General features: G+C 34.9%; 2 pseudogenes; one reads left to right on the forward strand and one right to left on the reverse strand.

Moving 5' to 3' along the window:
• Window positions 1-890: 890 nt before the first annotated feature.
• LOC120599899 (uncharacterized) lies at window positions 891-1,009 on the reverse strand (annotated as a pseudogene).
• An 11,826-nt stretch (window positions 1,010-12,835) lies between these two features.
• LOC120599898 (uncharacterized) lies at window positions 12,836-12,954 on the forward strand (annotated as a pseudogene).
• Window positions 12,955-25,939: the final 12,985 nt, after the last annotated feature.

Consider the following 25,939-nt stretch of genomic DNA (forward strand, 5'->3'; position numbering starts at 1 on the left):
TTTTTTTAATGGTGACATTGATTAACGAAATACAGTAAGTTTCAGGTGTAAAATTTAGCAGTAAGGTATATGTTTGTGTGTGTGTGCGTGTGTGTGTGTGTATGTATTGCATTGTGCGTTCACTATCCATAGTTAGGTTTCTTTCTGTCACAATATATTGGACTACTTTTATCCATCTACCTCCCCTGTTTCCCTGCCTCCCACCCTCTGGTAACCACTAATCAATTGTCCATGTTCATGAGTCTCTGTTTGTCCTGTTTGTTTGTTGTTTTTCGGTTTATATTCCAGATATAAGTGACGTCACATGGTTTTCAAGTTTTCCTATATGGTTTATTTTGCTTAGTATGATTATCTCAAGGTCCATCCACGTTGTTGCAAATGGCAGTATTTCACCTCTTCTTATGGCTGAGTAATATTCCATTGTATATATGTACCACAGTGTCTTTATCCAATCATCTGTCATAGGACACTTCAATTGCTTCCATATCCTGGTCACCATGAATAATGCTGCTATGAACATCAGTGTACATATATATTTTCAGATATGGGTTTTCAAGACTTTTGGGTAAATACCCAGTAGAGAGATAGCTGGATCATATGGTAGATCAATTCTTAGTTTTTGAGGAACCTCCATACTGTTTTCCATAGTGGTCGTACAAATTTGCAGTCCAATGAGCAGTGTATGAGGGTTCCTTTTTTCTCCACATACTCTTCAACACATGTTATTATTTGTCCTGTTGATTATAGCTATTCTAACAGGTGTGAGATGGTATCTCATTGTAGTTTTGATTTGTGTTTCCCTAATGGCTAGTAAGTTGACCTTTTTTTTTAGGTCACCTCATAGATTGCAAGGACTTTGTCAGCTTACAATCCCTTATTTTTATTTTTTACGCCTAGAGGACCTGGTCTTCCTAGGTGGTCTCCCATCCAAGGACTAACCAGGCCTGACCCTGCTTAGCTTCTGAGATCAGACGGGATTGGGCTTGTTCAGGGTGGAATGGCCATAGACCTATTTTTTCATATGTCCGTTGGTGATTTGTATGTCTTCTTAGGAGACGTGTCTGTTCAGGTCCTCAGCCCATTTTTTGATGAAATGGTTTGTTTTGTCGTTGTTGTTTTGAATTGTATGAGTTCCTTGTATGTTTTGGATATTAGGCCATTAACAGAGGCTTTGCAAATATTTTCTCCCACTTGGATGGTTATCTCCTTATTTTGTTAATGATTTCTTTTCCTGTGAAGAAGTTTTAGTTTGATGTAGTCCCATTCATTTATTTTGGCTTAAACTTCTCTTGTTTTTGAGGTCAAATTCAATATGGGTTTTCAGATATGGGTTTTCAAGACTTTGACTATTTAAGTCAAAGGTCCATGAGTATAGTTCCTATATTTTCTTCTATGCATTTTATTGTTTCAGATCTTATATTCATATCTTTAATCCATTTTGAGTTAATTCTGGTGTGTGGTGATAGACAACAGTCTAGTTTCAGTCTTTTGCGGGTGGCTTTCCAGTTTTCCTAGCACCATTTATTGAAGAGGCTTTCCTTTCTCTACTGTATGTTTTTGTTTTTTTCGTCAAAAATCATTTGCCCATATAAACATGGGTTACTTCTGAAATCTTGATTCTGTTCCACTGGTCTGTGTATCTGTTTTTCTGTCAATATCATGCCGTTTTGATTATTACCGCTTTGAAGTATAATTTGAAGTTGGGCAGAGTTATGCTTCCAGTCTCATTCTTATTCTCAGGATGGCTTTGGCAATACAGGGTCTTTTGTGCTTCCATACAAATCTGATAATTTTTGTTTTATTTCTTTTAAAAAATGCTAATGGGATTTTAATGGTGATTGCATTAAATCTGTATGATGCTTTAGGTATAAGATCATTTTAATTATGTTAATTCTTCCATTCCAAGAACACAAAATATCCTTCCATTTCTTTGTGTATTCTTCATTTTTTTTAATAAAGTCTTACAGTTTTAATTATATAGGTTCTTCACATATTTCACTAGACTTATTCCTAAGTATTTTATTTTATTCTTTTTCTTGTAAAGGCAAAAGGAATTATTTTTTACCCTTAATTTTCAAACATTTCATTATTAGAGTATAGGAAAGCTATGGATTTTTGAAGATTGATTTTGAATCCAGAAACTTTACTATATTTGCTTATTGTTTCTAGTAGTGTTCTTGTGGAGTCTTTAGGGTTTTCTATATAGAGAATTATGTCATCCACAAATAGTGACAGTTTGACTTCGTTTCCTATTTGGATGTCTTTTATATCTTTCTCTTGCCCTATTGCATTCATAGGGACCACCAATGTTATATTGAATAACAGTGGCACTAGTGAACAGCCTTGTCTTGTTCCTGATCTTAGAGGAAATATTTTTAAGTTTCACCGTTAAGTATAATGTTGAATGGGGATTGTCATATATATGGTCTTTATTATGATAAAGTACTTTCCTTCTATATCGACTTTGTTAAGTGTTTTGGTCATAAATGGATCTTGTCAAAGGCTTTTTCTGCATCTATCGATATGATCATATGATTCTTCCTTTTTAATTTTTTATGTAGTGTATCATAATTATCAATTTGCATTTGTTGAACAATCCCTGTGCCCCTGGGATGAAGCCCATTTGATCATGGTGTATAATCTTTTTAATATGTTGCTGTATTCGTTAGCTAGTATCTTATTTAGGATTTTTTTCATCTGTGTTTATGAAAGAGATTGGTCTGTAGTTTCCTTTTCTTGCATTATTTTTAGCAGGTTTTGGTATCAGTGTAATAATGGCCTCATAAAATGAGTTTTAAGGTATTTCCTCCTCTACAATTTTTTGAAAGAGTTTGAGGAGAATAGGTATTAGATCTTATTTGAATGTTTGGTAGAATAAACTGGTGAAACCATCTGTTCATGGACTTTTACTTTTTGGTAGGTTTTATGATCGTTTCAATTTCCATACCGCTGATCAGTCCTTTTATATTTTCCAGTTCTTCTCAATTCAGTTTAGGAAGATTGTATCTTTCTAAGTACTGGTGTATTTCTTCTAGGTTATTAAATTTGGTGTTATATGGTTTTTTGTAGTATTCATGTATGATCTTTTGCATTTCTGCAGTGTTTGTCATCATTTCTCCTCCGATATTAGTACCATTACTCCTGCTTTTCTCTGAACACCATTTGTTTGAAATATCATTTTCCACCCTTTCACTTCGAGTCTATATTTGTCTTTGGAGCTGAGATGTGTCTCCTGGAGGCAGCATATGGTTGAGTTTTGTTTTTTGATCCAAACTGCAATTATGTGCTTTTTTATTGGTGTGTTCAGTCCATTTACGTTTAGGGTGATTATTGAAAAAGAGGTTTTCCTATAGTCATTTTATCTTTTGCTTTCTGGTAGCTTGGTATTTCCATTGTTTCCTTGTCCTTGTGTGTCTATTTTATTTTTTATTTTGGTTATATTTTGTGAATTTTCACTCTGGTCTTTCTTGTTTTATGTTCAGAATCTTTGCTGTGTGGTTACCATTACAATTATGTAGAGGGTATTTATATATACATACATATATATAGACATACTAGTCCATTTTCTTCCATGTGTGCCTTATCTCATTCCCCTTTGCAAATATGGATCTTTAAATCCTCTCCTTTTCTGTTATTGTTGTCTCGATTTGTCCGTATGTATGCTGAAAGTTCATTATTATTTTGCAATAACAAAACTCTTCTTACTGTTTAACCTTATAATGTCCGTTCTTACTAAGGGTTGCACTCTTCCGCTTCTATCTGCCTGCTAGTTGCCTTACTCATAGTTATATCTTTTTTTTGTCGTCATTTCATTCTAGATGAGCCAACCCCTTTCAGTATTTCCTGTAATGTAGGCCTCATAGTAAAAAATTCCCTCCATTTTTCTAAGTCTAGAATGGTCTTTATTCTTCCTTCATATCTAAAGGAGAGTTTTGCTGGGTCTATTATTCTTGGTTGGCAATTCCTTTCACTTAATAGTTTGAATATTTGTTTCCACTCCCTTTTGGCTTGTACAGGTTGTGTTGAGAGGTCCGACAATAATCTATTGGGTTTTCTTTTATAGGTTACCATCTTCTTTTTCTTGGCTGTCCTGAGAATTCTTTGTCATTGATTTTTGATAATTTTAATACAATGTGTCTTGGAGAAGGGCTTTTTGGGTTGAGATAATTGGGTTTTCTGTTGGCTTCTTGATATCCAAGCTACAGTTCATTTTTTAGATTTGGAAAATTCTCAACTATCTTTCTGAAAATGCTTTCTAATCCCTGCTCTTTTCCTCCTCTTCGAGAATGCCCATTATTCTTGTTTCCTCTCCTGATGTTATCAGCTGGTTCTTGTATTTCTCTTTCACTATTTTTTATTCTTTGGTTCCTCACTTCTTCCTTCTGATTTGTTTCTAGATTTCTATATTCAATATCACTGATCCTTTCCTCCACTTGGTCGACTCTGTTTCCCAAGCTTGCTATTTCATTTTTCAACTCTTGCAGTGTGTTCTTCATCTCTAGAAGTTCTATTTGGTTCTTTTTGAGGGTTTCAGTCTTCTTGCTAAATAACTTATTTTGCAGATCCAGTTGTTTTTTCAATTCCTGATATTGTTGCTGTGAATTATTTTGGATCTCAGTGAATTTTTCAGAAGTACCATATTGAATTCTCTGTCATTTAAGTTGCATATTTCTATGTCTTTAAGCTATTTTTTGGAGATTTTTCTCTTTTTTTCTGAGATGCCTTGTCACCTTGTTGTTCATGGTCTTTAATGGATTATTTCTCAGTCTGGACATTAATGGAAGTGTATTCTGCTTTTTTTTTTTTCTTTCCAGAAAGTAGATTTATTGTATAAAGATCTCTCTTTATCATGTTGCTAAGATGACATTTTTCTTTTGTTTTCCAGTAGGTGTCATCTAAGCCTCTTGGATTCCTACTTTTTATAAAGTCTTATTAATGCCTATTTTTTCTTATAGATGTTTAATTATGCTTGCCATCCTCAATCTCAGTCTCTGTGTTAGCAACAGTTTCCATAACTTTTGCTCAGATTTTCCTGGTGCTACACGGTGTTCGGTCTTGGAAGATATGGGGATGAGGCCCTCTGGATTGGGTGTTGAGGGATCTCATTCAACCTTGTGTTTTACAACTGTCGCTAGTAATAATTAATTGTTGCTTCTTTGCCATTCCCTCTTCTTTGCCTTTCCTGCTTTTCTGCTGTCCCTACCTTTCTGCTTTCTGCCCTGATCCCTGGGCACTGCCTTCGGCCACATGGAGCTCACCGCTATCCCAGGCAGGAATGTTCAGGGAACTTGGCACAACTTCTCCCCTTCCCCTTCCTTCTACAGGAGTTCCAGCTGCAAGATGTAGCTTCTTTGTTTCTCCCAGTCTACTTCCTGACTCCCAGGATTCTGACTTGTGGTAGCTCTTATGTGCAGATCCCACTCTCAGACGTGCTTGTGTGCAGGTTGGGTGTTTTCTGTTGAGTTTTAGATGTTCATCTTATTCTTGTTTCAAGGGGAGAGATCTGGGGACATCTCTCGCTCTGCCATATTTCTGACATCAGTCTTCTGACTTTGCCTAGTTTTGAAATCAGGATAATGGTTTCCTCTTAAAAAGAGTTAGAAAGCCTTCCTTCTCTTAAAATTTATGGACTAGTTTGAGAGGAATAGGTGTTAATCCTTCTTTGAATGTTTGGTAAATTTAACTGTGAAGCCATCCTATCCAAACTTGTTTTTTGGACTTTTTATTACTGATTTGATTTTGTTGGTGGTAATCTGTCTATTCAGATTTTCTGTTTCTTCTTGACTCAGTCTTGTAAGTTTGTATGTTTCTAGAAATCTATCCATTTATTTCAGATTGTCCAATTTCTTATAATCGTTTGTAATTCTATGGAGTCTGTAGTTCTCTTTCAACTCTGATTTTATTTATGGGGATCTTCTCTCTTTTTGACGAATCTGGTTAATGGCTTATCAATTTTTTTTTTATCCTTTCAAAAACCTAGTTCTTGGTTTCATTGATATTTTGTATTGTTTTTCTAAACTCTATTTAGTTTTTTTCCACACCGATCTTTAGTAACTCCTTCTTTGTATTCACTTTGGTTTTAGTTTGCTGCTCTTTTTCTAGTTCTTTTGAGTTTAGATTATTTACTTAAGATTTTTCTTATTTCTTGAAATAGGCCTGCATTGTTATGAATATTTTGCATATGACTGCTTTTGCTGTGTCCCATAGATCCCATGGATCATTGTGTTTTCATTTTCATTTGTCTCTTGGTATCTTTTAATTTCTTCCTTGATGTCATTGTTAATATCAAGGCTTAGTAGCAAGTTGTTTAGTAGCATGTTATTTAGCCTCCATGTGTTTGTGTACTTTTCAGTATTTTTCTGTAGTTGATTTCTAGTTTTATACCATTGTGATTGGAGAAGCCATCTGATATGATTTCATCTTCTTAAATTTATTGAGACTTGTTTATTGGTCTATCATGTGGTCTATCCTGGAAAATGTGTCCATGTGCTCTTGATAAGAATGTGTATTCTGCTGCTTTAGGGTGAAACTCTCTGTAAATATCAATTAAATCCATCTGGTCTACTGTGTCATTTAAGCCTGTCATTTCCTTATTGATTTTCTGTCTGGAAGATCTGTCCATTGGTTCCAATGGGGTGTTAAAATCTCCTACTATGAGTGTGTTACTGTTGACTTCTCCCTTTATATCAGTCAATAATTGTTTTATATATGTAGGCGCTCCTATGTTGAAGTCATATATGTTTACTAGAGTTATGTCTTCTCATTGTATTGATCCCTTTATCATTATGTAATTTTCCTCTTTGCTTCTTATTATAGCCTTTGTTTTAAAGTCTATTTTGTCTAATAAAAGTATTGCTACCACAGCTTTTCTTTCATTTCCATTTTCATGAAATATCTTTTTCCATTCCTTTATTTTCAATCTGTCTCTGTCATTTGATCTGAAGTGGGTCTCTTGTAAATTGCACATGTATGAGTCTTGTTTTCTTATTAATTCAGCTACCCTGTGTCTTTTGATTGGAGCATTTAATTCATTTACACTTAAAGTAATTGTTGATAGATATGTAGCTATTGCCATTTTATGATTTATAATTTTATCTTTTTTCCTTTATTGTGTTATATGGGCTCCACATATAAGTGAAATCATTTGGCATTTGTCTTTTTCTGTCTGACTTACTCTATTCAGCACAATACCCTCTAGGTCCACTCATGTTATTGCAATGGCAATATTTCATTCATTTTAATGGCCAAGTAATAATCTTTTTATATATGCAACAATCCTTTCTTTTCCTTTCATTCATTAACAGAAACCCTGGTAGCTTCTATATCTTGACAATTGTAAATAAGGATGCACATGTACCTTTGAAGTAGTGTTTTGAATTTCTTCAGATAAATACCCAAAGATCGTATTACTAAGTCCTTCTTTGTTTCTTGTTATAGCTTTGTTTTAAAGTCTTTTTTTTTTTTTGGTATAAGTATTTCTACCTCAGTTTTTTTTGTTTATCTAATTCTATTTTCATAAAACATACTTTTCCATCCCTTTACTTTTCAGTCTTTGTGTGTCTTTTGATCTGAATTGAGTCTCTTGTAAGCATCATATGTAAGGGTCTTCTTTTCTTATCCATTCAGCCTCCCTATGTCTTTAGACCGAAGTATTGAATACATTTACATTTAAAGTAATTGTTGATAGATATTTAGTTATTGCCATTTTATTACTCATACTTTTTATCTTTTTTTTATTTTTTCTTCTAGAAGTTTCTTTAACATTTATTTTGATATTAGTTTGGTGGTAATGAATTTCTTTATCTTTTTCTTATCTGAGAAGCTCTTTATCTGTCTGTCCTTAGACTTTAAAAGATAGCATTTCTGAGTAATCTTGGTTGTCGGTCCTTGCTTTTCATCATTTCAAATATTTCATGTCAATTCTTTCTGGCCTGCAAAGTGTCTGTTGAGAAATCAACTGATAGTTTTATGGGAGCTCCCTTGTAGGTAGCTGTTTTTCTCTTGGTACTTTTAAGGATCTCCCTTTACCATCAACCTTTGGCATTGTGATTATGATATGTCTTAGTGTGGGCCTCCTTGGGTTCATCTTGTTTGGGACTTTCTGGGCTTCCTGGGCTTTGATGTCTATTGCTTGCACCAGGTTCAGGAAGCTTTCTGTTATTATTTCTTCAAATAGGTTTTCAAACCCTTGCACTCGCTCTTCTCCTTCTGGCACCCCACTGATTCAAATATTGATATGCTTGATGTTATCCCAGAGGTCCCTTAAACTATCCTAATTTTTTGGATACTTTTTTCTTATTGATATTCTGATTGACTTTCTGCTAACTTATCTTCTACATTAGATAAAGCAAAGGCTTTATCTAATTTTCCATTGATCCTCTCTACTCTAGTCTTTATTTCAGTTATTGCCTTAATTTCTGACTGGCTCTTTTTATGTTTTATCTGTCTATTTTTATGTTTCCTATGTCTTCGTTGATGTTCTCACTGAGATCATTGAGCATTCTTATAACAAGTATTTTGAACTCTGCATTTGGTAGATTGCTTGTCTATATTTTGTTTAGTTCTTTTTCTGGAGCTTTGTTCTGTTCTTTCATTTGCAACATGTTTCTTTGTCTGCCCTTTTTGGCTGACTCCCTCCGTTTGTTTCTATGTATTAGCTAGAGCTACTTTGTATTCCAGTCTTGGTAGAGTAACTTTATATAGTAGGCGTCCTATGGTTCCTAGTGGCACTGTCTCATTTGTCACCTGATCCAGGTGCTATAGGTGTGTCATTTGTGTGGGTTGTTTTTGCCTTCTTGTTGTAGGTGAATCTTGGTTGCTGTTTGTAGGTCAATGGATAGAACTGACCCTCACAGGTTAATCGGTTGTGAGGACTTGTCAGTGACTACAGTGGAGAAGCTATTGTGCAGGGGTTGACCTTACAGAGCAGGATTCACTTTAGTATGACTGTATTGTCTTCCCAGTCTGCTCTTTTGATGTGTTATCTGTGGCTGTGGTCCAGTGGTGCTCTGGCACGGTCTGAAACTGGCCACTGGATGTGCCAGACTCCTGGTCCTCCTAGGATCAGTGTTACCACAGGAGAAGTCCAGCTGTTAACAGTACTCTGCCTGGGGCTACCTGGTATAATCCACAAGCAATCTTCAGATGTCCTTTACCTGTGCTTTCCTTGGAGGTGCCTGAGAGAATCTAAGACATGAAGCAAGGCTGCCTGCTACTATTGCCAGGCTTCAGGCTGCTTAGTAAGGGGTATGGGGCTCGCTGAGGCCAGATGCTACTTCTTTGGAGATTGTAAACTTTTGAGAAATTTTAGGAAAGTATGCAACATTAACCAAGACAGGACGTTTATACAAAAAAGCAACTGGCAGTGGCTTGAGTGGGCCTACAAATAGGGTAGGGTGGGGTCTCAGGGAATCACCAGGGCTGGGTGAACTGTGCTAGCTGGCTTGATAAAGAGTCAGATAAGGAGGGCACCTGTATATACATGCTGAGATGGGGGAGGGATCAACATAAGAACAATGGATTCTGCCAGTACTTTTGTCTCAGGGAAAGCAACCATTTCAGCCAATACCCTGAAGGCAGAAAATTCAGTTCCTCCCCATATGTCCCTGGTGCTTTATAAGCTACTGCCCCAGCACTGGAACTCAGAGCAAGTAAGTCTATTAATAGTAAGTTAGTGCATGGGTCCTTTAAGTGTAACACCTGGGACTCTAGCCACCCTCCATCACACTCAGCCACAGTCTCCACTGGTTTTAACAGTCAGAAGCTTGGGGACTCTTGTCCCAGCACTGCAACTCTGGGCTAGGAAGCCTGGTGTGTGGCTGGAACCCCTTGTTCCTCAGGGGGAGATCTCTGCAGCTGATATAGCCCCTAATTATTTTAAATTAAGTTTATTGCTGTAACATTGATTAATACAATGATATAATTTTCAGGTGTATATTATAATTTGACGTCTGTATATTCTGTGTGTTTACCACACAAGGTTCAGTTTCCTTCAGCTACCATATATTTGATCCTTTTTACCCACTTCACCCTCACCCAACCCCCCCCAATATATGATACTTTTAACACCCCATCCATCTCACTCCCCTCTCCTCAACCAATTTGCCCTAACCTCTGGTAACCACTAGTCTATAGTCCATGTCCATTAGTCTCTGTTTGTTCTGTTCATTTGTTGCTTTTAGGTTTATATCCCACATGTAAGTGATATCATGTGATTTTCGACTTGTTCTCTTTGCCTTATTTCTATTAGCATGATTATCTCGAGGTCCATTCATGTTGTCACAAATGGCAGTATTTTCTCACTTCTTATGGCTGAGTAATATTCCATTGTATATATGTACCACAGCTTCTTTAGCCAATCAACTATTGTAGGACACTTCGGTTGTTTCCATGTCCTGACCACTGTGAAAAATGCTGCTATGAACATTGGTGTACAAATACCATTTCGGGTATGGGTTTTTAAGTCTTTAGGGTAAATGCCCAGTAGACAGATTGCCAGATCATATGGTAGATCAATATTTGTTTTTTTTGAGGAACTTCCATACTGTTTTCCATAGTGACTGAACCAATTTGCAGTCCCACCAGCAGTGGATGAGGGTTCCTTTTTCTCTGCATCCTCTCCAAAATTTATTACTTGTCTTGTTGATTATAGCTATTCTAACAGGTGTGAGGTGGTATCTCATAGTGGTTTTGATTGGCGTTTCCCTAATAGCTGGCGATGTTGAGCATCTTTTCTAATATTTGTTGGCCATTTGTATGTCCTCTAGGGAGAAGTGTCTGTTCAGGTCCTCTGCCCATTTTTTGATTGAATCATTTTTGTTGTCGTTATTGAGTTGTATGAGTTTTTTTGTATATTTTGGATATTAGGCCCATATCAAAGGTGTTGCTCACAAATATATTTTCCCCATTTGGATGGTTGTCTCTTTACTTTGTTGACGATTTCTTTAGCTGAGCAGAAGCTTTTTCGTTTGATGTAGTCCCATTGATTTATTTTAGCTTTTACTTCCCTTGTCATTGAGGCCAAATTCATAAAAACCTCTTTAAGTCCAAAGTCCTTGCATTTAGTTCCTATGTTTTCTTCTATGCATTTTATTGTTTCAGGTCTTATATTTAGGTCTTTAATCCATTTTGAGTTAATTCTGGTGTGTGGTGATAGACAACAGTCTAGTTTCCTTCTTTTTCAAGTGGCTTTCTAGTTTTCCCAGCACCATTTATTGAAGAAGCTTTCCTTTCTCCACTGTATGTTTTTGACATTTTTGTCAAAAATTATTTGCTCATATAAATATGGGTTTACTTCTGGACTCTTGATTCTGTGCCACTGGTCCGTGTGTCTGTTTTGCTGCCAAAACCATGTCGTTTTGATTACTGCCGCTTAGTAGAATAATTTGAAGTCAGGCAGAGTAATGCCTCTAGTCTCATTCTTTATTCTCAGGATGGCTTTGGGAATTTGGGGTCTTTTGTGCTTCCATAAAAATCTGAATATTATTTTTTCTATTTCTTTAAAAAATGCCGATGAGATTTTGATGGAGATTGTATTAAATTTGTATAATGCTTTAGGTAATATGGTCATTTTAACTATGTTGATTCTTCCAATTCAAGAATGCGGAATATCTTTCCATTTCTTTGTATCTTCTTCAATTTCTTTTAATAGGGTCTTATAGTTTTCATTATATATATATAGGTCCTTCACATGTTTCATTAAATTTATTCTGAGATATCTTCTTTTTGTTGCAATTGCAAAAAGAATTATTTTTTCTACTTCTTTTTTTGTCACTTCATTATTAGAGTATAGGAACGCTATGAATTTTTGAACATTGATTTTGTATCCAGAAACTTTACTGTATTTGCTTATTGTTTGTAGTGTTCTTGTGGAGTCTTTAGGGTTTTCTATGTAGAAAATCATGTCATCCGCATGCGATAGTTTGACTTCTTCATTTCCTATTTGGATGCCTTTTATATCTTTCTCTTGTCTGATTGTACTTGCTAGGACTTCCAATGTTATATTAAATAACAGTGGCAATAGTTATCCCCAAATTTTTAACCACTACACATGCATATGGGGAACATAGCCTGTTCTGCATCTCTGCCTCTCTTACCAGTCTTGATGTGTCTTTTTCTCTATGTCCTTAGTTATAGGATTTCTGTTCAGCTAGACTTCAGGAGATTCTTAATGATGGTTGTTTTGTAGTTTAGTTATAATTTTGGTGTGGTCATGAGGAAAGACAAGTCCATCATTTCTCAACCCTGTTGTCATGCCCAGAAGTCAATACACTCTTAATAATAATCTTAATATGATAATTTTCTTTGTAGTTGGCAATTTGAGAAGGCTTTATGTAGGAAGGGACATTTACTATATATTTAATGTCAGAAGGGAGTTTTCCAGTCAGGGATGAGAGGACATTCCATACAGTTAAGACTTAACATGAATTTGCCTGGTATGTTCAGGAAAAAGCAAGAAGTTTGATGATTTGTGGAGTTACCTGATGCTTAAAAGGTGATCAATTTATTTTTTTTAAATTGTGGTAATAAATAGTATTTATTATTGTAATAATATTTAATTGAAAATTTCAGGGGCATTATGTCCATTCATATTGTTTTACAACCATCATCATCAACAGATTTTTTTTAATGGATGAATGAATGCAATGAGATTGTAAATGGCCTTGTAAGACATGCTAAGGAGTATGTCCTATATTCTGTAGTTAATGGAAAAATATTTAAAGGTGATGGGCATAAAAGAATAAAAAGGAATCAAAATATATTTGTGAGACAATATTTACAGCAGTGATTTTTCAACTCTGACTACACGTTAGAAATTTTTTAAAAATCATATCCAGTCTACTGCCATGCCACCCTGAACAAGCCCAATCCCATCTGATCTCGGAAGCTAAGCAGGATCAGTCCTGGTTAGTACTTGGATGGGAGACCACCTAGGTAGACCAGGTCCTGTAGGCATGAAAAATAAAAAATAAGGGATTGTAAGCTGACAAGTTCCTTGCAATCTGTGAGGTCTACCAAGGGTTGCCTCGCCTAAAAAAAAAATCATATCTATACCTGGGTCTCAATCCACACATACACAAAAAATCAGAATCTTTGGAGAAAAGAACTTACATAAGTATACACAAAAAACTTTCTAAATGATTCCATTGTACAGGTAAGGCTGAGAACAGCCTCTGTTCTCGAGCAGAGACTCTGCTCAAAGTCAAAGTGTGGTCCTCATCTTAGACCTACTGAATTAGAACCTCTGAAACTTGGGTCTAGCATTCTGTGCTTTAATGAGAATTTCAGGTGGTGTATGTTGAAATTTGAGTTTCATTGAACTATAGGAATTGTAGAAACTGTGGTTTTATTTTAAGGAATAGACAGTGAGTGACACAGAAATGGCCAAAATAATGCCTAGGTTGTACAGTTTTAAGTATAATCAACTGGAAAATGGAAAGATTATTATTCTGGGTAAGAAACAAGGGAAAATGGGTGTCATAAAAGATCAGAGTTAAGACATTCTTGGAAAGAAAAGTAAAATTTATCAATAACCAATTTATTTGATGGGTTCCAGTCAAGACGGTGGAGTAGATAGCCGAGAGGGTGGGATTGATCCTAAGTTAAGGTGGGGTAGAGGTGCTCCCTTCCTCCAATGAGTGCATTATAATTTCAATTAAATTACATAACAATCGGTACACTTTAGAAAAACATGGCAGAGTGAGAGACATCTCCAGATCTTTCCCTTTGAAACGACAATAAGTTGAGCATCTAAAACTCAAAAAGAAAAAAAAAAACACCCAAAGTGCACACTTTCCCATCTGAGTGTGAGATCTGCGCATAAGAGCTACGACAGGTCAGAACCCTGGGTGTCGGACGGTGGACTGGGAGAAATAAAGAACCTGCCTCTCACAACCCCTGGAGTTTCTTGCAGGAGGAGAGAGAGGGGAGAAGGTTTGGTGATTTCCAGAAAAGCCCTGCCTAGGAGGGCTGTAAGTTCCACGCAGCCAGCAGCTGGGCCCAGTCATCAGGGCAGAGAGCAGAGAAGCGAGACTGGACTGCAGATAAACAACAGTTGATTTTTACCAGCTGCAGCTGCAAAATCGAGGCTGAACCTCAGCCCCCAACTCCCAATGCAGATGGCCCCTTCCTCCATACTTTCCGAGACCAATCACGACAGAGCCCCAAGAGAATCTGAGTAAACACAGCTGAGACTGTCACTAACACTGACAAGGACTGAAACTGAGGATAGCAAGCGAAATAAAATATCTACGAGAAAATAAAAAAGGTACTATTAAGGCTTTGTATAAAGCAGAGATTCAAGAGACTTACACGCCTCCTACTGGAAACCAAAAGAAAAGCACCTTCCTTACAACAGGCTAAAGAGAGACCTTTATATAATAAATATTCTTTCTGGAAAAGAGCAGAATATACTTCCATTAATGCCCAGGTAGAGAAATAGTCCATTAAACACCATGAACAACCAAGGTGACAAGGTATCTCAGAAAGACAGAGAAAAACCTCCAGAAAATAAGTTTAAAGGCATAGTAATATGCAATTTAAATAACAGAGAATTCAGGAAGGTACTTCTGAAAAAAGGTCAATGAGATAGGAAACGCATCATATCAAAGATTTCAAGAATTGAAAAAACAACTAGATGAGCAGAATGAATTCTTTAGCAAGGAGATTAAAATCCTCAAAAAGAACTAAATAGACCTTCTGAAGATTAAAAAAGTAAAAACACTTCAAGAGTTGAAAAATGAAATAACAAGCTTGGGAAATAGAGTCAACCAAATGGAGAAAAAGACCAGTGATAGCAAAGATAGAAATCTAAAAATAAATGAGAAAGAAGGAGAGAGAAACAGGAGAGTGTAAAATAATGAAAGAGAAATGCAATAACGAGCTGATACAATGAGGAGAGGGAACTTAAGAATAATGGGTATTCTCAAAGAGGAGGGAAAGGATTAGAGACTAGAAAGCATTTTCAGACAAATAGTTGATGAGAATTTTCCAAAATAAGGAATAAGCTGAAACTTGGAATTCAAGAAGTCAACAAAACACCCAATTATCTCAACTCAAAAAGGCCCTCACCAAGACATATTGTAAGAAAGTTATCAAAAATCATCAACACATATGGAATTCTCAGGGCAGGAAAACTCATTAGATTATCATCAGATTTCTCAGCGCAAACCTTACAAGCCAGAAAGGAATGGAATCAAATATTTAAACTATTAAATGAAAGGAACTACCAGCTTAGATAGAATAATGTATCCAGCTAAGCTCTCCTTTAGAAATGAAGGAGAAATAAAGACTATTCCAGACATACAAAAACTGAGGGAATTCTCCACTACAAAGCCTGCACTACAGGAAATACTAAAGGGGTCACCTCGCCTAAAACAAATGACAAAAAAAAAAACATAATTAGGAGTAAAGTGACTATAAGGCAAATAGAAGCAGAGGAGTGCAACCCTTGCTAAAAACAAGGCATTGTAATCTTAATAATAAGAGATTTTCTATAGCGATATATTAATGAAATTCAGCATACATAAGGACAAATTCAGAAAACAATGACGGAAAAGGGAAGGATTCAAGGATCCAAATTCACAAAGGGGAATGGCAATAAGTCACACACAGAAGAAAATGGACGAATATATATATAATATATATATATATATATATATATATATATATATATATATATATATATATTTTACATATTTGTAATGGCAACCACACACCAAAGATTCAGAAACCAAGATTATAACATGAAACAAGAAGAACCAGTAGAAAAACCCACAAAAGCCAACCAAAATAAAGAAAACAAAAACACAAGGACAAGGAAGCAATGGAAACACCGAGCTACCAGAAAGCAAAAGATAAAATGGCTATAAGAAGACCTCATATTACATAATCACCCTAAATGTAAATGGTCTGAACTCAAAAATAAAAAGGCACCGAGCTGCAAAATGGATTAAAAAACAAAACCCAACCATATCCTGCCTCCAGTTCCAAAGACAAATATAGGCTGAAAGTGAAAGGGTGAAAAATGAAATTTCAAGCAAATGGCATTCAGAGAAAAGCAGGAGCAGCAGTACTAATATCAGACAAAATAGACTTCAAAATAAAAGCGGTAAAGAAAAATACTGAGGGACACTTCATAATGACAAAGGGAATAATGGACCAAGAAGACTTAACACTTATTAATATCTACGCTCCTAATCAGGTGCCCTGAAATATGTAAAGCGATTACTAACAGAACTAAAGAGAGAAACAGACCAAAACAGTATCGTAGCAGGGGACCTAAATACACCACTGTCAGATATGGACAAATCATCCAAACAGAAAATCAATAAGGAAATAGCATCCTTAATTGACACATTAGACCAACTGGACATAATTGACATATACAGAGCCTTCCATTCCAAAACAGGTGCTTATACATTCTTCTCTAATGCACATGGAATATTCTCAAGGATTGACCACATACTGGGACACAGAGATAGTCTCAACAAATATAAGATGGTTGAAATCATACCAACCATATTCTCTGATAATGTTTTGAAACTAGAGATCAATTGCAGAAAGATCAGGAAGAACCACAAATACATGGAAATTAAACAACATTCTACCAAAGAAATACTGTGTCAAGAAAGAAATAAAAAGAGACATCAAAGATAAATAGAAAAAATGATGATTATAGTAAAAAATATTTAAAATTTTGGGGCATAGCAAACGCGGCCATAAGAGGAAAGTTCATATTATTATGAAAACAAGAATGAACCCAAATAAACAACCTAACATTTCATCTTAAAAAACTAGAAAAGAAAGAACGAATGAAGCCTAAAGTCAGCAGAAGGAAAAAAATAATCAAAATTAGAGCAGAAATTAAAAAAAAGAAAAAAAAATAGAAAAAAATGCAACAAAGAGCTAGTTCTTGAAGGTTAATAAAATTGACAAATCCCTGGTTACACTCACTAAAAAAAAAAAGAGGAAGAACAAACAAAATTAGGAATGAGAGGGGAAATGATGACAGACACCACAGAAATACAAAGGATCATATACTAATACTATGAAAAAGAATATAACACCAAATGTAATAATCTAGAAGAAATGGACCAGTACTTACAAAAATACAATTTTCCTAGACTGAATAAAGAAGAACTGGAAAATCTAAATAGACCGATCAGCAGTATGGAAATTCAAACAATCATCAAAACCCTACCAAAAAGTAAAAGTCCAGGACCAGATGTCTTCATTAGTGAATTCTACCAAACATTCAAAGATTTAATACTTATTTTCCCAAAATCTTCCAAAAAATGAAAGAGGGCCCAATACTTCCCAACTCATTTATGAGGCCAATATTACTCTGCTATGAAAACCTGGTAAAGATAACACAAAAAATGAAAACTACAGACCAATATATCTCATGAACACAGATGTAAAAATCCCAAATAAGATACTGGTGAACCAAATACAGCAACATATTAAAAAGATTATACACCATAATCAAGCAGGCTTCATCCCAGAGGCACAAGGATGGTTCAACATATGCAAATCAATTAATGTGATACACCACATAAACAAAATAAAAAATAAGAATCACATGATCATGTCAATAGAAGCAGAGAAAGCCTTCGACAAGATACAGCATCCATTTATGATCAAAACACTTAACAAAATCGTTATAGAAGGAAAGTACCTTAACATAATAAGGCAGTATATGACAAATCCTTAGTCAACATTATACTTAATGGTGAAATACTAAAAACCTTCCCTTTAAGATCAGGAACAAGGCAAGGCTGTCCACTATCACCAGTGCTATTCAATATAACATTGGAGGTCTTAGCGAATGTAATCAGACAAAAGAAAGACATAAAAGACATCCATATAGGAAACGAAGAAGTCAAACTGTCACTATTTGTGAATGACATGATTCTCTATATAGAATACCCTAAAAACTCCACAAGAACACTACTAGAAACAATAAGGAAATACAGTAAAGTCTCTGGATACAAAATCGACATTCAAAAATACATAGCTTTTCTATACTCTAATAATGAAGTGTCATAAAAAGAAGTGGAAAAAAATAATTCCTTTTGCAATTGCAAAAAAAAAAGAATAAAATACCTAGAAATAAATTTAACGAAACAAATGAAGGACCTATATAATGAAAACTATAAGACACTATTAATGGAAATCGAAGAAGATACAAAGAAATGGAAAGATATTCCGTGTTCTTGGATTGGAAGAATCACCATAGTTAAAATGAACATATTACTATAGCATTATGCAGATTTAATGCAATTCCCATAAAAATCTCATCGGCATTTTTTAAAGAAAAAGAACAAAAAATCTTCAGATATGTCTGGAAGAACAAAATACTGCCAAGTGCCAAAGCCATCCTGAGAAAAAAGAACAAGGCTGGAGGCATCACACTGCCTCACTTCAAATTATATTACAAAGTGACAGTAACCAAAATGGCATGGTTTTGGCAGCAAAACGAACACACGGACCAGTGGAACAGAATCTATAGTCCAGAAGTAAATTCATATTTAAAAGGGCAAGAAATTTTTGGCAAATAATCCAAAAACATACTGTGGAGAAAGGAAAGCTTCTTTAGTAAATAGTGCTGGGAAAACTGGAAAGCCCCCTGCAAAAGAATGAAACTAGACTGTTGTTTCATCACCACACACCAAAATTATCTCAAAATGGATTAAGGACCTAAATATAAGACCTGAATCAATAAAATGCATAGAAGAAAACATAGAAACTAAATTCAAGGACCTTGGACTTAAAGAGGATTTTATGAATTAGACCTCAAAAGCAAGGGAAGTAAAAGCTAAAAAATGAATGGAACTACATCAAACTAAAAAGCTTCTGCTCAGCTAAAGAAATCATCAACAAGGTAAAGAGACAAACATCCAAATGGGAAAATATATTTGCAAGCAATGCCTCCGATAAGGACCTAATATCCAAAATATACAAAGAACTCATACAACTCCATAACAACAACAAAGAAAAAACAAATGATCCAATCAAAAACTGGGCAGAGGACCTGAACAGACACTTCTCCCTAGAGGACATACAAATGGCCAACAAATATATGAAAAGATGTTCAATGTCACTAGCTATTAGGAAAATGCAAATCGAAACCACAATGAGATACCATTTCACACATGTTAGAATAATTATAATCAACAGGACAAATGTTGGAGAGGATGCAGAGAAAAAGGAACCCCTATACAGTTCTGGTGGAACTGCAAATTGGTACAGCCGCTATGGAAAACAGTATGGAGGTACCTCAAAAAAATAAGAATTTGTGTACCATATAATCCAGCAATCCCTCTACTGGATATTTACTCCAAAGTCTTGAAAATCCATATTCAAAAAGATATTCGCACACCGATGTTCATAGCAGCATTATCCACAGTGGCCAAGACATGGAAGTAACCAAAGTATCTTACAATAGATGACTAGCTAAAGAACTGGTGATACATATATACAATGGAATATTACTCAGCGATAAGAGGAGATGAAATACTGCCATTTGTGACAACATGTGAGGAGTTCGAGATAATCATGCTAAGTGAAATAACCCAGGCAGAACATGTTGAAAATCACATGATATCACTTATATGTGGGATATAAACCTAAAAGCGACAAACGAGAAGGACAAACAAATACAGACTCATGGACATAGACTAGTGGTTACCAGAGGACCATAGACTAGTGGTTACTAGTGAGATGGAGGAGGAGTGGGGAGGTAGATGTGGTAAAGAGGATCAAACATAAGGTTTAGGGGAAGGGTGAAGTGGGTAAAAGGAATCAAATATATGGTAGCTGAAGGAAACTGGACTTTGGGTGATAAACACCCAATAGAACATACAGATGTCAAATGATAATGTACACCTGAAAATTTTATAATTGTATTAACCAATTTTACCCCAATAAACTGAATTTAAAAAATAAATTAATGAATGAATGAATGAATAAAGATAAGGACCTCATATGGCAAAACCCACAGTTAACATCATACTCAACATGGAAAAGCTAAAAATATTTTACTTCAGATCAAGAAGGAGACAAGGATGTCCACTTTTACCATTTTTATTCAACATAGTATTGTCCTAGCCACAGGAAGCAGACAAAAAAAAAAAGAAAGAAAGAAAGAAAAAGAAAAGACACCCAAATTGATAAGGAAGAAGAAAAACTGTCATTATTTGCAGATTTTGTAATACTATATACAGAGAACCCTAAAGATTTCACCAAAAAATCTTTTAGAACTGGTAAATGAATTCAGTAAAGTAACAATACAAAATTAATAATCAGAAATCAGTTGCATATTTATGCACCAATAATTAACTATCAGAAGGAGAATTTAAGAAAACAATCCTATTTATATTTGCACCTAAAACAATAAAATACCTAGGAATAAATTTAACCAAGGGAGTAAAAAACCTATACTCAGAAAATTATAAGTCATTGAAGAAAGAATTGAAGAAGATACAAATAAATGAAAGCATATACTATGCTCATGAATAGGAAGAATCAATGTCATTAAAATGTCCATACTTCCCAAAGCACTCTATAGATTCAGTGCAACTCCTATCAAAATACCAATGACATTTTCAGAACAAATAATCCAATAATTTATATGGAATCATAAAAGACACTGAATAGCCATGTCATTCTTGAGAAAGAATAACAAAGTTGGAGGTATACTATTACTTATTATCAAACTATACTACAAGGCAATAGTAATCAAAACATCATGGTACTAGCATAAAAACAGACACATAGATCAATGGAACAGAATAGAGAGCCCAGAAATAAATTCATGCTCATATGGTTATTTAATCCATGACAGAGGAGGCAAGAATATAAAATGGGGTAAAGACGGACTCTTCAATGAATGGTGTTGTGAAAACTGTAGAGGTACATGCAAAAAAAAATGAAAGTAGATCACCTTCTTACAGCATATACAATATCAAATTAAAAAGCTTCTGCACAGCAAAAGAAACCATCAACAAGGAAAAGAGAGAAGTGTCCAAATGAGAGAATATATTTGCAAACAAAGCTTCTGATGTGGGCCTAATATCCAAAATATACAAAGAACTCACATAACTCAACAACAACAACAACAACAAATCCAATTTAAAAATAGGTAGAGGACATGAACAGACATTTTTCCCAAGAAGACGTACGAATGGCCAAAGGCATATGAAGAGATGCTCAACTACTCTAGCTATTAGAGAAATGCAAATCAGAACTACAAGATACCATCTCACACTTATTAGAATGGCTATCCACAGCACAAGTAATAACAAGTGTTGGAGAAATTGTGAGAAAAAAGAAACCCTCATTTACTGCTGGTGGGAATGCAGATTTGTACAACCACTATGGAAAACAGTATGGAGTTTCCTCAAAAACTAAGAATTGAATTACCATATGATCCATCAATCTCTTTTCTGGGTATTTACCCCACAAAACACCGAAAACATTTATCCACAAATACATAAGCACCCTGATGTTCATAGCAGCATTATTCACATTGGCTGGGACATGGAAGCAACTGATGTGTCCTACGATAGATGATTCAATAAAGAAGAGGTGGTACATACATACAATGGAATATTACTCACCCATAAGAAAAGTGAAATACTGCTGTTTGCGACAAAATAGATGAATCTTGAGATAATCATGCTAAGCGAAATATGTCAGACAGAAAAAGTTGAAAATCATATGATTTTACTCATATATGAGATATTAAACTGAAAGCAAAAAGAACAATCATGACAAACAAACAAAGACTCATGGACATGGACAGTGGATCAGTGGTTACTAGAGGGAAAGGGAGAGAAGGGTTAGATATGGGTAAAAGGAGCCAAATATTTGGTGACAGAAGGAAATCTAACTTTGGGTGGTGAATACACAATGTTTTATATATATATATATATATATATATATATATATGGCGTATATATGACATGTTGAATTGTAAACATGAAACTTGAAACTTAAACTTGAAACTTATTTCATTTTATTAATCAATGTCACCTCAAGAATTTTAATAAAAAATAGCGATTATCAAACATACACATGTACATAGTACAAAGTAAAATAATAAATTATCATTATACTAAAATAAAAGAAAATGGGCAGAGGACCTGAATAAGCATTTCTCCAAAGAGGACATATAGATTGCCAAAAGACATACGAAAAGATGTTTAGCATCAGTAATCATCAGAGAAATGCAAATTAAAACCACAATGAGATGTCACCTCACACCTGTCAGAATGGCTATCTTCAATAAATTAAAAAATAACAAGTGCTGGCAAGAATATGGAGAAAAGGAAATCCTCGTGCACTGTTGGCGAAATTGCAAATTGGTACAGCCACTATGGAAAACAGTATCTAGTTTCCTCAATAGTTTAAAAATAGAACTACCTGTGTCCCCAAAATTCTACTTCTTGATATTTATCCAAGGAAATTCAAAACACTAATTCAAAGAGATATATACACTTCTATGTTCACTGTTGTGCTAATAATAGCCAAGATACAGAAGCAATCTAAATGTCCATCAGTAGACGATCAGATAAAGAAGAGGTGGTACATATATACACTGGAATATTACTCATTCATAAAAAATGAAATCTTACCATTTGCAATGACATCAATGGTCCTAGAGGGTAATATGCAAATGAAATAAGCCAGACAGAGAACGACAAATGCCATATGATTTCACTTATATGTGCAATCTAAACAAAACAAAACAAACAAAACGAAAACAGACTCATAGATACAGAGAACAAACTGGTGATTGCTAGGTGGGAGGGGTGTTGGGAGGCTGGGTGAAAAAGATAAAGGGATTAAAAGGTACAAATTGGTAGTTTCAAAATAGTCATAGGGATGTAAAGTACAGCATAAGAAATATAGTCAATAATATTGTAATAATCATGTGTAGTGCCAGATGAGTACCAGACTAATTATATAAATGTCTAACCACTATGCCGTACACCTGAAACTAATATAAAATGATATTGAATGTCAACTCTAATTGAAAAATAAAAAATTTTAAAATAAAGAACCAATTTACTTGAAGCCCCTTCTCATGCTTGTAAGTTAGATGGATTCTGTTCCTGTTCTCTACATGGGCAAAACTGAAAAATGGGACAGTCAAATCAGGTAGCTTAGCTAGACAAAAAAGAAAGCCTGTTCAAAGAGAGTTTAGATTCAATCTTCTTTAAGGAGATGTGCACTTACTCTAGGGCTTAACTCTTTTTCTCCATATTCTCTCAGTACCATATTTCTAAACAGCCTATGTTCTTCTATGGCCCAACCCGCATCCTTTTTGCTAAAAGGCAAGCTTGCATAATGGGAAAAGGCAACATATTACCTTTTTTGTTATTGTTAAATGTCAGAATTGAATGCTCACCTGATTTCTCCAATAGTATGTAAAGATGGCATGTTTACTATAACTTGGTGCCTTACAAAAGCAGTTCAGAATTCTCTGGGGGTTATATCTTAAATTATTTCACAAGATATTTAACAGCAAGGCTTCAGACAAACTGGCCTCTTGAAATGCACTTCAATATGTGTTTGCTTTAATCAATCAAATTGACTGACAAAGATATTTGCAATTAGTTTATCAGGAAAAACTTCAATAGTCCTTTGGTCTTGGAAGTTGTTATACTTATGATTTGCTTTAAAAAGTAAGTATATTTATTAATAAAGTTATTTTCTCTTTTCTAACACAAAAATTAAAGCTTTGATTTTTCCACAAAATGTTAGAGACTTCTCTTGATAAGTAAATGTAAGCTCTATGGAAATTGATCAATGTGATATCAACATGACTTCAACAAGTTTACAGTAAGTATATACTATGGACTCTGCTTCATGTCAAATTTCAGGGCACTGGTTCTCAAATGTGGCTGCACATTGGAATTACCTAGGAAGTTTTAAACATGGATGATGCCTGAGCCCCACCCCTAGAGATTTTTATATAATCAGTTAGGGTGGGGCCTGGGCACAGAGATATTTAGAATGTTCCTAGCTCATTCTAATGTACACCCAAGGTTGAAACCACTGTATAAAAGTATTTTGAAAAAATGAATAGAACCTATTTGATGGAATAACAGATACACAAGTAACAGTGAAGAGCAATACAAGACAGTTTATTAAAAAATCTGTTTGAACATGAAAAGATGCTAAGAAATAGAGTCCTAAAAAAACACCATTTAAGTTCTTAAGTGGGCAGGAAAGTGGTGAAAACTGTTTTAGGAAAATCAGTCTAACAGCTCTTCGGGATGGACTGAAAAATGTATGAATGGAAGCATAGAGATAAATGGAGAAGGTATTTCTAGAAAAGCTGAAAATTACCCAATTTCTTATACAATGAAGTTGAATTTTCTCAACATAGTGTTTAAGACTGTCCGTAATATGTTTTCAATCTATATTTTTAGTCTTAGCTCTCACCCTACTTCCTCGTGCAAGCCATAGTCTAACGCAGAGTTCCACAAAGTGAAATGGTATGTTAATAGGTGCTATATGAAGAAAGGGGGTCCATGGTCAGACAAGTTTTAAAACACTGATTGAAATTTTAAAAAAAATTAAAACAGGCTCCTTTATTGCAGGACCTTTAATAACCCTCTCCTTGGCAATCACTGTTTTAAACTCCAGATTTTCTCAGACTCATGTTTCTAAAATGGTTCTCTCCTTAGTATCAATCTTCAATTCTACTGTGTTTATAAATAAAAGGTAAATAACAACCTTATATTCAATTATCTGATTAGTTTTCTTTTATTATATTTATTATATTAATATAAATCTTCAAAGACCATGTGAAATATTGAGTGAAACCCGTATATTCTTAAAACAGGATGTTTTTTTCTGGTCTGTTCAATACCTACTACTTAATGTATCATAAAATAGCACTGAGAACCATCTCTCACAACTGCCCCCCATATGCACATCTCATTATCTGTTTTCAAAATACAAATTAAATCACTCATTACTTAGAAAATAAAATAGGACAGTGGCACTGAAACATATGTAATACTTTAATACTAGGCCCTATCAGGCTTGCTTGAGGAGGTAGCAATTGCTTAACAGTTAAAGTTAAAGAGATACATCAATTTGCAACTCTAAATATTCCATTAGAAGTTACATCCCGTCAGCACTCCGGTTCTAAAAGATGACCTTCAGAGCATTCTAATTCACCTGGATGAGTTAGCATTCAAAGTTTCACCCCAGGGGCGATTTTATTTTTTAAATGTTGAGGTAGAAATCACCAAACTGAGTCACATAATTGACACTTCCACTGGAACCAGCTGCAGAGAGGTGAGATAGGATGAGCATTCTCAAATGCAAAATCTGATTTGCACTCTGTTGTAGAAGCACAAGAGGACAAATATACTGCCTTTCCTTAAGTGAAGAGGTCCAAAAGGGAAGATTTGCTGGAGACACTAGGGGCTTTCTTTTGTTAGGTTCCCTCGGAGTATTCGTGTCTATTAAAAGACCAGCTACTTTTTCATTGTTTATGACTAGAATTACCCATTCCCCTTTGGATATATCTATCAACTCACAAATAATTGTTGAGTGCCTAGTAAGTGCCATTAGGTATGGGAGCGGAAAGATATGGATTTTTTGCCTGACTCTGACTTGTTGTGTGACTTGAAGCAAGCCCCTTTCTCATTTGAGCCCTTAATTTCTTTAGCTTTCAAAGCAATTATCATCCCTTACCCATCCTTTTTGACATGAGATTGTTATAGGGAAAAAGGAAGATAATAGATATGAAAGCCTTTGGAAATATTCTTATAAACATTTGTGTACCAAATTAAAATTATTCCTAGTCACAGACTGTAGTTTGAAAGGAGCAGAAGCCCACTGGAAGTAGATTTATTTTAGAAAAAAAAAAAGAGATTTTACGAATGCAGGGCATTATAAAATCTCATTGCAAGAA

The sequence above is a fragment of the Pteropus medius genome, unplaced genomic scaffold (genome assembly GCF_902729225.1).
Source record: "Pteropus medius unplaced genomic scaffold, Ma_sr-lr_union100, whole genome shotgun sequence".
Lineage (NCBI taxonomy): Eukaryota > Metazoa > Chordata > Mammalia > Chiroptera > Pteropodidae > Pteropus > Pteropus medius.